The sequence below is a fragment of the Dysidea avara genome, chromosome 7, assembly GCF_963678975.1.
Source record: "Dysidea avara chromosome 7, odDysAvar1.4, whole genome shotgun sequence".
NCBI lineage: Eukaryota > Metazoa > Porifera > Demospongiae > Dictyoceratida > Dysideidae > Dysidea > Dysidea avara.
Window position 1 is genome coordinate 21,310,549 of NC_089278.1, and position 14,708 is coordinate 21,325,256.

General features: G+C 38.7%; 1 long non-coding RNA gene across 1 annotated transcript; it reads right to left on the bottom strand.

Annotated features, from left to right (window-relative positions):
• Window positions 1-9,797: 9,797 nt before the first annotated feature.
• LOC136259689 (uncharacterized) lies at window positions 9,798-11,811 on the bottom strand. Its single transcript, XR_010703335.1, has 3 exons — window positions 11,688-11,811; window positions 10,105-10,936; window positions 9,798-9,942 (listed from the first exon to the last, which is right to left on the bottom strand). It is a non-coding gene; the product is annotated as an uncharacterized lncRNA (long non-coding RNA).
• Between the last annotated feature and the right edge of the window lie 2,897 nt (window positions 11,812-14,708).

A 14,708-nucleotide genomic window follows, 5' to 3' on the forward strand; every position in this document is an offset into this window, starting at 1 on the left:
CAGTAGACTGACATTGTAGGGAATTTAGACCAAATACTTCCTCTTTTTATCTATCACATACACACACAAACGCACACACACGCACACATGCAAAGTACACTACTCTGCAGATCTACTACACATCACATCACTGTAGAGACATTACAATATACGAATCATCATCATCTTCTGAAGTATTACCGCTTATAAATTTATTTACTGGCACCATGCCATCAATCAGAGACAGTAATCGTTTCTGATGGATGTTCATGAAAACTCCAAGCTCTCTCAATTCTGTTGCAGTAAGTGTCACAAACAATGTTCCATCAACTTGCTCCTGTTCAAAACTATCTTTGTACTGGCCTAAGTTCATCCTGTCCAATACATGGAGCATGTCAGAACAACTAAGAGATTGTAAGTAAGCTACATTTTGTTCAGCCACTTTATCAGCAACTTGAGTGGGTTGTGCATGAGGTATTGTATCATGTTTTTGCTGTTGTGGTGGGATTGTTTTTGGTGAAGCATTGCCTACTGTCTTTTTAGACTTTAGCAGTGGCTTTGGTGGATAACTCGAAGTGATACCAACTGTTTTAGACTTTTGAGGCGCACGAGCTATTGGAAGTGGTGGTGTGGTAGCTGATGCCTGATATTTCCTTGTATCAATGATTTGATCAACAGCAGAATAATCTGACATGCATTCATAGACATTGCTTTCCTTGTCATTGGGTTTTGTAATTTCAAAGTAATCAGTGGTATTCCTAATGTCCAAGGTTACTTCTTTGTAAAATTCTTCTTGCAATTCTAAACGAGATGGCTGCTTACAAAATGTAACATGGTTGTTAATTTGTGATAAGCTGAAGTTTGTGTATGTTGTACTAGCCTTGTTGAGTATGGCTCTCATGTCAAGACCATCGTGTTGTATACATTGTACAGATATGGGTGTTTGCATGAATAATTCAAACAGTGGATAACCATTTTCTCCAAATATGTCTGTAGTGCAAATGTAACTATGCACAACTCTACGACTGTCCAATACGAATTCTGCTCCCATTTCAATATAAGATTTTGTGCTGTGCAATTTTATGTAGTTGAATGCCTTAACCCTGACAGGAAATACACCGATGTAAGAAATGTACTTCGTTAGGGACATCTTGACATCAGAGGGATGAGTAGAAAAGTTGCCAGTACAAGATAAACCAAGTGTTAAGGCTTCATTGCTGTGGTCACTGGTACATACCAGTATTTTTTTTTTGCTTTTTAGGATGTGATGTCAACTTTTGGGGGAAAATTAGTGAACCAGCTACCACTGATGACTCTTCTGTTTTTCCTTTGTAAGACTTCAGCACTTTAACCACTGCTGGTAAACCTGTGTTGCCTACTAACAATTCCTGGATGGTTTCATAGTTATGATGACTGGACTTATCCTTCTCATTGCATGGACCAAACTCAAAAGTAGAATTCAATGGGATGTCATAATTTTCACCTTCTAGGTGTGCAAGAACTGTTTTGGTTGCCTTAGAGAACAACAATGCAACTTCTTCAGCCTCACCAAGGTTGGATTTCCCGATGTTTTCATAAGAGCCACCTGATGCACGAACTATCTGAGGTAGAGTAAAAGACTTTGCAAATTCTTCCAACTTGTACAGTCTTGATGTGATTTTAGGTGCTGTACTCTTAAGTTTATACTGTTTTGCAGTGAGAATGTCATCATACTCCACTGCATCGGAAGACTGTCTCGATTTTGGAGATATTGGTGGAGGTAACTGTGAGTGTGTTGTTTCATGGTTTGAGCAAGGCAATCTTACAGGACTTGAAGGGATTTGGCGAGTACGTGCAGGCACTTTAGGTTTTGCTCTGAAATCCTCCATAGATCAACCAATTCAATAGGTGACAACCAGCCCTATATGGACAATCAGTAGGCACTTAGTTATGGAATGCAAAACACATCTTATAATTACTGTAGTTACCAAAGTTACTGTTCTATTGGAGTGCATAAAAACACTTTATTGTGCTTGGGTGAAAAAGAACATGGTCTCAACATTGAGGTGGTCTTATAAATGGGGTAATAAAGTATATCTTTAGCATACATAATTTTGGACTGACCAGAGGTTTCTACTTTCAAAGATGAACTTATTAATTAAAACATGGCTGCTAAGTAAGGTTTCACTGTATAAACATTAATGACATAACACACCACGATTGGGTAGCTATAAGGTAAGTCACATTAGCACACATAACCAGTGGAATAAAAAGGTAGAATGGCCAGATACCCTAAAGCAATTTTATAATTTGACAGTACATCAAACTCCTGTTATGCAGGAGTATGAAATACCACACAGTAGCATTCTCAAGTTCTTGCATTACCTAGCAAATATCTTAAGATAACAGATCTAGAAATTAATTATGAGTAATGCAATTATCAATGTGGAGGATTTGATCTGATTTGACCTTAAAAATTGTCCCACCAGTGGAGCATCTGACTGTTCAAAACTTTTATATGCTTGCTTGACCTTACAGGTTGCACCTATTGCAAGATAACCAGTACACTATGTGGGGATTTAACCACTCATCGTGCCCCCATGGGTGAGGAATTTAAGTTAAACCCCTACCTTTCCTTGCCCAGGGGGTCTAAGTAGGGGATAGATAATAATAGGTGAATACAGTTCTGATCCAGCAAGTACTAAGTGAGATCTGCTGAAAGATCTTGAACATTTTAATGGTTTAAAATTCAACAGATTATATGCACAGGCAATAATGGAATGATTTATAAGCAATCATAATATTATTTAGATTTTTTACTGCACTTAAGAAGAATATGCAAGGAGTTGCATTTTGTGCATACCCAAGTGATGTAAATACAGGAGGCCATATATTGACTAAAAAGTGCAGACCCATAGTATAGACTCAACATCTGGTCTGTAAGTATGAAAACTCTGAAGCTCCACACCGCTGTTTCATCTAACACTTGGTTTTATATGAATGCTCTATTAGAGTATACTTGACTGCTCTATTAGAATATCTCATAAGTTGAGAGCCCATGTCTCCTTTCTAGATCATCCCTGAGGAAGGAATGTAATTTTCATATTACTATAAATTGTTTTGCTGCACTATATGCTGTTACTCACTGCTTTTTTGTACTGCCAAACCAAATTGTGTGCTGGTTTGGTTCATAATGCCAGAGATATATTTTAATAGCTTTCTCTGAAATCCTTTTGAAACCGCTTTTCTCACATCCCTGACAGTACAACACATAATGTCTCACATAGCTATGAATTGTTATGGTTAAAGCTATAGAGCTGTTGTCATAAAGTGACAATCTAGTCATGAACTCGGTGGTGAGCATTATATAGAATTAGACAATGCATGTCATAAGGTGGTGTATGGCTTACAGTCTTGTTCAGGTAGGAGCCCGTAAACATCACAAGTTTATGTGGCACTCACTCTAGTAGTATTGACTCCTGCCAGTGGTTATAAGTTCAACAGACAACTGAATTAAATGATTTAGCTATTTTCAGACGCGACCATAGCTGCTTCATGCACTAGTTCATTTGAAAATGAAAGTGTATTGTTTGGCTAGCCATAGAGGATTAGTGGGAGTCTAGTCTGATATCCAGACCCTGCACAGATAGTCCAGGGTCTGGGCATTCTATAAGTGTGCAGTACTCCGTGATAATAGATAATGTAGTCCCAGCATTCGCTCATGTTATTTATCAACTACAACTGAAACGCATGCTTGGAGCTCATTTTTAGAATTCAATACAGGGTCCTTATGATGCCAGACTAGTGGAATGAGTCTACTATCATGGTATTACATACTGTAAACTAAAGTTGAGGATGTTGTGAAGAAATATATGGAAGCAGAGTTAAAGTTGACCCAAAAAGGTATAAAAAACTGACTGAATTTTCAAAGCAAAAAATACTGAACAAAGAGGAAGGTAAACTATGAGAGCTGAAAGATACTTATTAATGTGGATTATGGATATGCAGCGACAACTCAAATTTATGCAACTCATCCAGAACCAAGCTAAAAACATGCAAGTGTGTCAAAAGCTATCAACTGGCTAATTGTTTCATGGGATGGGGATGAAAATCAATAATGTGTCAGCATACATCAGCAAATTACAAGTATTTCTAAGTACATTAGAAGTCCCCAGATCTACATGCACACAAATTCTACCATTGTACTGGATAATGGAAACGTTTTGTTCCTATCAAAACAACTGGTCATGAATTAAACTCTAGATGAACTGAACACTGATTGTATTTAAAGGTACATGCATGCTTACTAAAATTAGGTGCCATTGTATGATTTAGCTGAAATCATCAGATGAATGACGGCAAATCTAGATGAGTTTCTGAGGTTTTAAAAAAACTCTTTTAAAAATCTGAAATCTGCCATGCACTGATTCTCCCATCACTGATTACTGAGTATCTGATGGTAAGGGGTGCTTAACCACAGAAACGCTGACACAACTTTGGCACTACTAAAATAAATCTTTAATTCCCATAACAATGCAATGCCTCAAACATCAGAAAGTTAACAGTCAGTAGTTATGTATACAGGAAGATTTGAAGCAGTTACAATGTATGAAATATTCAAAATCTTAAAATAAACACAATGATGTAATCCTTATACAAAGTCTGATGTGACCATCTGATCAGTCCCACCATTCACTAGTTTTTCTATTGCTCACATTGAGGTTCATAGTGAAAGGTATGCTATTAACAGTAAGTAGCATCTAAAAAATGTGTTGGCCCACTTAATTACAAGTGCTGAATTGCTGCAACAGGTAAACTTTTGGTAGCTATACCAAAACTAATCAGCAACATCATGTCGTTGTAACGGTCACAAGAGACAACGCTGGATGGTCCCATTAGGCATATAGGTGGGAACATTAAATCATCATCACATGAATTAGTACGTAAGAGTGTAATAGATTGTTTAAATGTTGGTTGTCACATAAATGCAATGACAATGACTGACATAGCTCTATACTAGCTGGTGGGATATACCTGGGAATCAGGGATGCAGTACATCTAGCTATAAATGAGCAACCAGATAAGGCTATATATAAAAATCAGTTAACTTCGTTATTCACTCTTGACTACACAATAGCTATAGCTGACCATACATACATGTTTGTGTACATAGTTAAACAGGATTTTTGGTAGGGTTTGTAATGCAAAAAATTGTTATCCTCCAATCAACTACCTAACTATTGTCATGTGTTAGGCTAAGTGTAACTTGAATAACACCAGTGTGGCAGCTAAGTTAGTCACTTTCTTCTGGTAGAAAATGACAAGAATGTCTTAAAATTACATGATTTTTTGTTGCAACGCTTTGTAAGGTTCTTCGTATGCCACAATATTCACTCTCAACATTGTTCAAGTAGTCTATCATCAACTCAAAGTATTGGTGGTTTGATCTAATTGGTCAGTTTCTGGTGGCAGCGCGGTCTGTGTGGCATTTTGGTGACAAACAAAATATTTCTTCCTCTGGAGCACAGGATAAGCAGAGTAGCAACTGCGCCGTGGGCCAGCAACAACCAGTACTAGGTAAAGTACCTGCATGAGGGGTATGGTTAAAATTGAAACTTGCTAGCCATCTGACTGAGCCATCTATATGCTGCAATTCGGCCAAAATGATGTGACTTTTGCAAACAAATACCACAATGATTGATAAATCAGTGAAAAGTCTCCAACAGTAAGGATACAAAGCTTATAAACACCTACATAACAATACGACTATCTCACCCAGTAAACGCATATAGAGCAATCTAATGCATGAAATAGGCACTCACATGATCGAAATTCAAATCAGAACAAATACCCATGAAATTGCTTTCAATTCTGAAAAGGAACCTTGCAGTATGCTCCTTTTGTAAATATTTGTGTTAATTGTTCACTCAGGCATGGTCTGGGTCAGCACATGTGTGTCTTACACTGTGATGTCTCATGCAGATTTCATCGTGCTATTAGAACTCTCTATGGTCACTGATACTCAACATCACCTTTGGCTGTAAGGAACTGCAAAGAAGATCGCTATGGTTCACTACTGCTGGACCTTCAATATGCTAGATTTTCGGTTTGATCTTCTGACAATTGAAGTTGACTGTCTAGGCCATTTCATGCCATTGACTGTTACAAGACTTAACAATGTGTGCAATCTACTAATACATTGCATCTTCAGCAGGCAGCTCATGTTGCCATCTCCAGGATATTTAATGTTTGGGTTTCAGCAATATGATGGGATTTAGTCAATCTGATAAACTGTTGATATAATTATTTAGTCTTATAAGTAGCTACAATTTTATTTTGTTATGCATACAGACTCATTGTCAAGGTCATTGAACAGATTATGGTTGTATTTTCTGCAATTTGAATTTTGATCACGTGAGTGCCTATTTCATGCATTGGATTGTTCTATGTGTTGATAGCTGTATTGTTAGGTGTTTATAAGCTTCGTATCCTTGTTGTTGGAGACTGTATTACTGGCTTATCAGGTATTTGTTTGCAAAGAATGCATCATTTTGGCCGAATTTCAGCATATAGATGGCTCAGCCAGATGGCTAACAAGCTTCAGTTTTAATTATACCCTGCATGCAGGTACTTTACCTAGTAATGGTCGTTGCTGACCCATGGCATAGTTGCTGCTCTGCTTGTCCTGTACTATAGTATGTTCACGTTGAGCTGAACCCTGAAAAACAGCTAAAAATTAAAAGTGGATTTTTTCTCAACAGAGTTAACATTTCTGTCAACCAGATGATTATTGGTAACAGCAAAGGTGTCAACAACAGGCACATACGGTTTGGCTCCATTACAAGTTCAGGAAAGGGCTCTAATGGACACTGTACTTATATGGCTTCTCCATAGGAAATGTATTGTTAAAAATTTGATTGGCCGTAAGTATTATGTCAAACATTTGAACAACAAGATTTGGAAATATTTTTAGCGGGTCAAGCAGTACTACAAATGAGCCAAATTTCAAGATCGTGTGTAATTGCATCCATGAGTTATTAAATGTTTTTGAGGATTCAGCTCAACGCGAACGTACTATAGTTCCAGAGGAAGAAATATTTTATTTGTTGTCAAAAAACCACAGATTGTGTTGCCAATGATTTTGCTGCCAGTTTGAACCAATCATTGGCTGCTGATCTACAGAGAATCATGGAACTGTTTAGTGAGAAGGGGGCTTCATCTTGGCTTTCAGCTTTACCTGTTGACGAGCACGGCTTTGCTTTGCATAAGGGCACTTTTCGTGATGCACTTTGCTTGCGCTATGGGTGGCTTCCATCTGGTTTGCCTACACAGTGCATTTGTGGTACAGGATTCTCTGTGGACCATGCTATGAATTGTCCCACTGGTGGTTATCCCACCCTTAGACATAATGTATTAAGGGACTTTACTGCTGATGCCCTATCAGAAGTGTGTTCTGGTGTGTGTGTGTGGAACCTTCATTACAGACCCTTTCAGGTGAAACACTCACATACTCAACGGCAATTGCTGAGGATGGGGCTCGTTTGGACGTCTCAGCTGATGGGTTCTGGGGTGGCCAATACCAGAGGGCTTTTTTTGATGTCAAGGTTTTCAACCCAACTGCTTCATCGTACTGCACCACTCCAGTGTCTTCACTGTATCGGCGATTTGAGGAGAAACGCAGAAAATATGAGCAAAGGATCAGAGAAGTTGAGATGGGCTCTTTTGTACCGTTAGTGTTTTCCACATTTGGTGGAATGAGTGGGTGTACTAATGTTGTTTACAAACGTCTGACCTATTTGCTGTCTTTGAAAAGGAGTGCTCCTTACAGTAGTGTTATGGACTGGCTACGCTGTCACCTTAGTTTTTCACTGCTGCATTCAGCAATTGCTTGTCTCAGGGGAGCACGCTCCCACAGTGGCTGCCCAGCCAGCCATAGGGCTCTTGACCTTGCTCTGATAGAAGGTCAGGTGCCTTTCCCTTAATCCAATAAAGTTTTTAGTCTTTCTTTTGGCTAGCACTTCAACATCTAGTGCTAGGGGTGGTGGCAAGAGGTGCTGGATACCCCGGGGAAAAAAATTATTTAAAAAAAAACAACTTTTCTGGGCTCCAGTGTTTGCAGGGCACAGATGGGCGCAGCATGAAAAGATTGTGCTGCCACCAGCAAACTGACCAATAAAATCAAACCACTGATACTTTGAGTTGATGATAGACTACTTGAACAATGTTGAGAGTGAATGTTGTGGCATACGAAGATCCTACAAACCGCTGCAACAAAAAAAATCATGTGATTTTAATAGTTTTCTACCAGCTGCACAAAGCGACAAACCTTGGCTATCACACTGGTGTTATTCAAGTTACACTTAGCTTAACACATGACCATAGTTAGGTAGTTGATAGGAGGATATCGATTTTTCGCATTTCGGACCCTACTTTTAGTGGGCTTAATTAAACCATAGATAATAGAGTACTTAAAAGGGATAGGAAACGCAATAACGTGACGTCACAAAATACGTACATTTCTATTGGAATTTCGTGTAGTACGTCACGAACATACTCGTTACGCTTGCTGCGCTTGTATCAAAGAGAAACAAATTGTTGTAACGACAGAATTTTGTAACCAACGACTGTGAAACTTTGCTACAGTGAACTCAAGTAAGTAATCGAGGGAAATAGGATGGTACCAACCCTCAAGGAAGTTATACGCAAAATTATAGGAGATTGAAAGTGAAAAAACGGCCCAAAAATTACTTTAAACCACTTAACTTTCTTCATAAATATATTCTATCCTTTTAACTGTGATAAACCTATTCCTTACCATTTAACAGAGGGAACCAGAGGAAATATCGGAGCAAAACAGGAACTGTTGCTTTAAGAAATGACTAAGTATCTTCCATTTTTTACCAAAAGTTTAAACCACTTGCAGTACAATGCAACGGTAAAAGACTGTGTTGGTGACACGCCTAGCTTACCACAAGATTCGAAAGTGGAACCGGCTATAAAAGAAGCGGTATGGACGAGGCATGAAGGTACTATGAGTGAAAGTATGACAGCGTGTAACAATCACGGTTAATGCGATACGCTTTGTTACAAAATCTACGGTCTGAATTCTCTCGCCAAAATCTCTCACATAGGCCTAAATACTTGCTGTGGTCTGTTGGATTACTATTTACACTGCTTAGAACACTAATTCCCATGCTTGAGCACAAAACTGTCTTGTCCTTTCAAGTCACGCATAACGGAAATCAAACCGAAAATCGCTTGCGTTTCCTATCCCTATACTAGAGATTTCCAACTAAATTAAATAATTATCATTCCATGCATTCATTGGTATGATAAATATTCTTCTATTTTTCAGGGTCATTTTAGTGTAAATCCCACCTCAATTGGTGGTTCCTATCAAAAGATATAAGCAAAATAAGCTGACAGTGTGATGATTTTTGTGTACAGTATTTTCAATGCTTTTTACATATATCGCATGGCACCAAACACAATATTCAAAGTGTCATAAATCTAGATAGGAAACTAATAATGACATGAAATTTTCATCACATAACTATTTTATGGAGAACAGTATATGAGCTAGGTAAAACCTCTCAAGAGTGACCACTTCTTTGTAGACTGACCACTCAGAATATTACATGAATAAAGCAAGTCATTCACAAATAAAACTGTGTGTATTGTGTAATACTAAGTATACACAGGTACCTAATGCATTTTCAAGGATAACTAACTAGAAAAATCAGTAATACTATATAACATGGTAAGTACTGGCATCACAAGTCACAATTAGCAAATACTTCGGAAACATGACAATCAGATAACAAAATGTAAGACTAATATTAATAGATTTTTTTGGACACTGTTCAGCTTTATGTCACATTGTAAGCACTCAGGTTAGTAATTATTATATAACACAATGACATCACTATACTACAAAGAGAAATTATAAATAGTTTCTGATCAAAATTACAATCACTGAAGCTGCTATAAAATGGATCAAAACAACAGTAAATACACCAGAATATAACACCAGGTAAGTGTGAAGCCATATAAGGTTGGTATCACATGCCAGTCTCTACTTTGAAAAGATTATGCTCAACCTTGAACCTTATATTGCAATTCTGCGCAAGACAACAAACTGCTCACCTTCAAACTATACTTGCATCGATGCAGAAGGATGCCTTGAAGCCCAGGGTGGTCGTAATGCTGAAATCTGAACAGTGTTAGATGGCGATTTACCTTTAAAAGGTCCATATTTTTGTCATAATCCAACGTCAGTCGTCCTCCAATCAAAAAACACACAGCAAAATCGAAATCAGCATATACGGTTTGCCCAGTACCACTTTCTTCGTCCTCATCTGCCATAGATTCAAGCGGAAACACTCGGAAACTTTGGCTATCACCGGTGCCGTATTCTTCCAATTAGACGTACGTAATTATTTGTATGGGATTCCTATGGGGATTTTTATTTCTCAAACTTTGATTTGACATATTTCAATAAATACCGCATAGATGGATTACCGCATCCAAAGCTCTATCAGTCAAAGCATTCCTACAGAGAAATCTTAAGTCCTGCCCAACTCAAATCAAATTGAAATGTTATAATGCCATGATAAGACCAATCTTAGAATACGCCAATCCTGTCTGGTCCCCTCACATCAGAACAGAGATTGATAAGCTTGAACGAGTACAGAGGCAATCTGCCAGATTCATTATGGCTGACTTCTCGCGTTTCAGCAGCGTAACTAACATGCTCATTGACCTTAACATTCCCAGCTTAGAACACCGCAGACAAGTATCTAGTATCACCCTCCTCTACAAAATTGTTCATAATCTCATTGATATATCTCCAGTTGATTTAATCCCTGTCACTTCTAACACCAGAGGACATGATCAAAGATTTCATCATATCTATGCAAGGACCAATCAGTACAGTAATTCATTCTTCCCTAGACTGTGGAATTCACTCCCACCTGACCTAATCCAACAACAATCATTACAAATTTTTAAGTACCAACTGAAATTATTATTACTTTCCCCTACCAATCAGTAATCCCATAATCAATCATATTGTAAAACATTTTGTATGCATGTTTCATATGTGCGTTAATCCTCAAACTGAGGCTGCACATTTTTGGAAAATAAAATAAATAAATAATAATAGATTTTAACCCAGTAAAGTGCATTACGAAGTACAAAGCACTGACTACCATTGATTGGAACGGCAGCTTGTGAAACATTTATTGAAGGTTTAAGTAGCAAAAATATGTGTGAAAAATTGGTTGGTTGGAAATCGCTACCTTTACTCTATTATCTATGTTAAACCATAGATCCTTTATACCCCATGATTAAACCATGCATTGGTGGCGCTGAAGTAATCAAATGAAGCCTTACAAGGCTAATGGGACATCATATTTGTGGCCATGCGTGAAACAACACGGAAAACTAGTAGAATAGTCTCGTGCCCAGACCCCACCCACTGCGCTGCTGAGTAGGCCTGTTCAACGCAGTGGGTGGGGTCTGGGCACGAGACTACTAGTAGAACAGCTTCGAAATATTGAAAGAACCAACTCTATTAGACTGTTTTTTTTTTCCCGGGCTTGATGGACTGCCCTTGCCTACCACCCCCAGCACATAAATGGCCTGTGCTGGACAAACCGGGACTTTCTTAGTCCGTCAGGCTACTATTGCTGATACAAGTAACGATATTCACGTACTAACTTCATTACCTTGTCAAAACTGTGGTAACTTCACGGTGAACAACACCAGCTATCATTAGTCTCGAGATTAGTCTCGCGTGGCCAGACCCTTTTTTGGAGGGTTTCGTTTTGTACAGACATCCTACAGATCACGTGATCACTTTTAAACCACAAAAATGATGTTACACCGGAAACACTGGTCGAGTCCGTAAGTGCCTATAGGCGTTTTTTGCGTTCTTATTACTGTGCACTGTTTAAAGAATAAGAAGCGTCTGAAACTTCTGTCTGACACCCCTGTCTGACACGGTGAAATGGTTGATTAAGGCAAGGATGAATGCATATGACAGGTAAACTTTTAAGATATTAAATGTGTGCACTGACACACCAACTACATCACACCACTGCAATTTCTATACCTTTGAACAGAGCATAGCCTTGACATCCTGGTGGCCAACACTGAGGCTTAGCAACTATTAGTGCAATGCCATGTAATACAGAGCGTGCATTGATTTTGGGGTTATGCAGTTGGCAATGTAATTTTGTACAGTAACAGGAATAACAATCAACTGTACTCACAAAATAAATTAATCGGGCCATTCAACATGCAATTAATTCTAGTACCAGCACTGGTTTCAGGATACTGGGAGGCTTACATGTGCAGTAGGTTGAGAAGTCTTGTGATTTTGCATGACCACTTAACGATAAGGTGATGTTTAATTGCGATCAGCTAGTCTAACAGTTCAATACTGATCCAAATGTCAGTCAATCAGTTCACCCACAACAAGCCAATTGTAACTTTAGGGAATTAGCAAATGGCCAAGTTAATTTGAATATGCGCTCAGCACCTGTACACTCTATTTGTAAAGTCTACATGCTGAGTGGCTGGACCATATATTTTATGCATAACTGTGGCCACTGGGTATTGGATATGCAGAGGAGGTAGGACATGATGTCATGATAATTGCGTGATGTGGGCCGTACTGTACATTTTGCCAATAGAATGTAGTTCTAGTTCACCTTAAAGTTTAGTGTTGTAATTGTCAAAAATGATAATTTACTAGTGTAGAAATTGTTTTATCTTTATTAAGCTCCAGTGATCTTATGGTGAGTTTTGCAATAGTGCATCATTCAGACTTGTGTAATTGCTCATTATACTAGTTACCGTTAAGAGTTAATGTAATCGACCTCGGTGTCTACAATGATGCTAGAAGCTTGGTACATTAGTTTTCCATTATATAATTGTCATCAGAATTCAATTAAATTATGTAACTTTTCACTGAAATCACATGCGCTATGACATCATGTCCTACTCCCCTGTTAGACATGCATGTGGGAGTTCCACTGCGGGTGTGGCAGACTTTTCTATCACAAGGGATCTCGTCCTGCACCAGCGATACTGCGTCAGGTTATGGTTGTGCCAGGTCCAGTTCTTCAGATCCATTACACAGCTATTGTTGACTGACAGACCGTTCAGGGTGTGTGCGCAATCGAAGGGTTGCAGGTTCATTGCTTGGTTATGCCCAGTTTCTGTTGTTGTTTCCTTAAGCAAGAAAGTTAACTCACATTGCTCCAGTATATCCAACTGTATAATAGAGGACCTGGTGTCAACTGGAGAAGTAGCCTGCACTGCTGTAACATCAATGGGTACCTGGGGAAGCAAATACCAACCGTTCATGCCTCATATACAGGTGAAGGCCAAGGTGGGACTTCATGCACACACCTTCACTTGTGAGACATGGTATAGCCTCCTGCAATCCCCTGGAGGATATGCCAGCACTGACTCCTAGCACCTGATTAATGCACTCTGGGTAGGCGTGACCATACCAGCATGGTAACCACCTTTGCTTTGTGTAGCGTGTATGTGTGTGTGTTGTGCATGGATGTGTGCGTGTGTGTGTTATTGTTGTGCTATCATGCCTGCTTGGAATCACACAATGTATTTTTCAAACCAGAGCCACTGTGAAACCTAGGGTGTGGAGCATAACTGCTGTCAAAGAGAAACTTGGCTTTGAAATATGCTACAACATTCTCTTCCTGCATGCAATACTTGGATGTGACACAACACCACAGTTATATGACACTGGGAAAGGTAAAGTCCAGTAAATACTTTCAAATGCAGGCTAAAGTGTTCAGTGCAGTAGCATCTACACCAAATGACATCGTGGCTGCAGGAGAGCAAGCACTAGTGGATTTATACAGTGGAAGTCCAAAGGAAAGATTAAACTCTCTACGCTACAAGTGTTTTTGTGAATAGGTAGCTAAAAGTACTACAGATGTTCTTCCATAAACTTTGCCACCTACTTCAGCTGCTGCTAAATATCACAGTTTCCGTGTATAATTCCAAACACAAGAGTGGAAAGGTGATGCCAGTGAAATGCAGCCAACTGCATGGGGGTAGAAAGACTATGATGGAAAACTGATGCCTGTGCTAACTGATCTATCACCTGCTCCAGATAAACTGTTGAAAATGATTAGATGTAACTGCCACACTGACTGCAGCAGCATGAGATGCACTTGCAAGAAATACAAGGTGAAATGCTCTTCTGTTTGTGGCAACTGCAAGGGAACAGGCTGCACCAACTCAGATACCTCAATCCATGAAGAAGATGATACAGATACCACTGAACACTGAATGAAAGCGAAACTTACCATTTATATACACTAGATTTTCCCCTACCACTGCCATGGTTAACGTGTGTCATTGTGTATGTACCTAACTTAACTTGTACAATGTCAGGTTTCGAGTTGTAAAGAATTAAATCCATCTTCATTACAATGGAGAATGAAAACAACCAAATTGTATATAAAGCTATGCTATTTCTCAGTTTCCATGGTAACACATGCACCTTCTAGTCTTCATCATGACCCTCTGTTATGAAAATAGTCCCTTGCCATGGGAAAAATATCATTAGGCAAGCAATAAATAACTTAAACCAAAATTCAATTAAATGCGTGGGCGGGACTAAATAATATTACTTTTGACCAATAAAATGTTGATAACTTTAGAACAGATTAAGCTATGGATACCAAACAAGTGTCATCTTGTTCCTT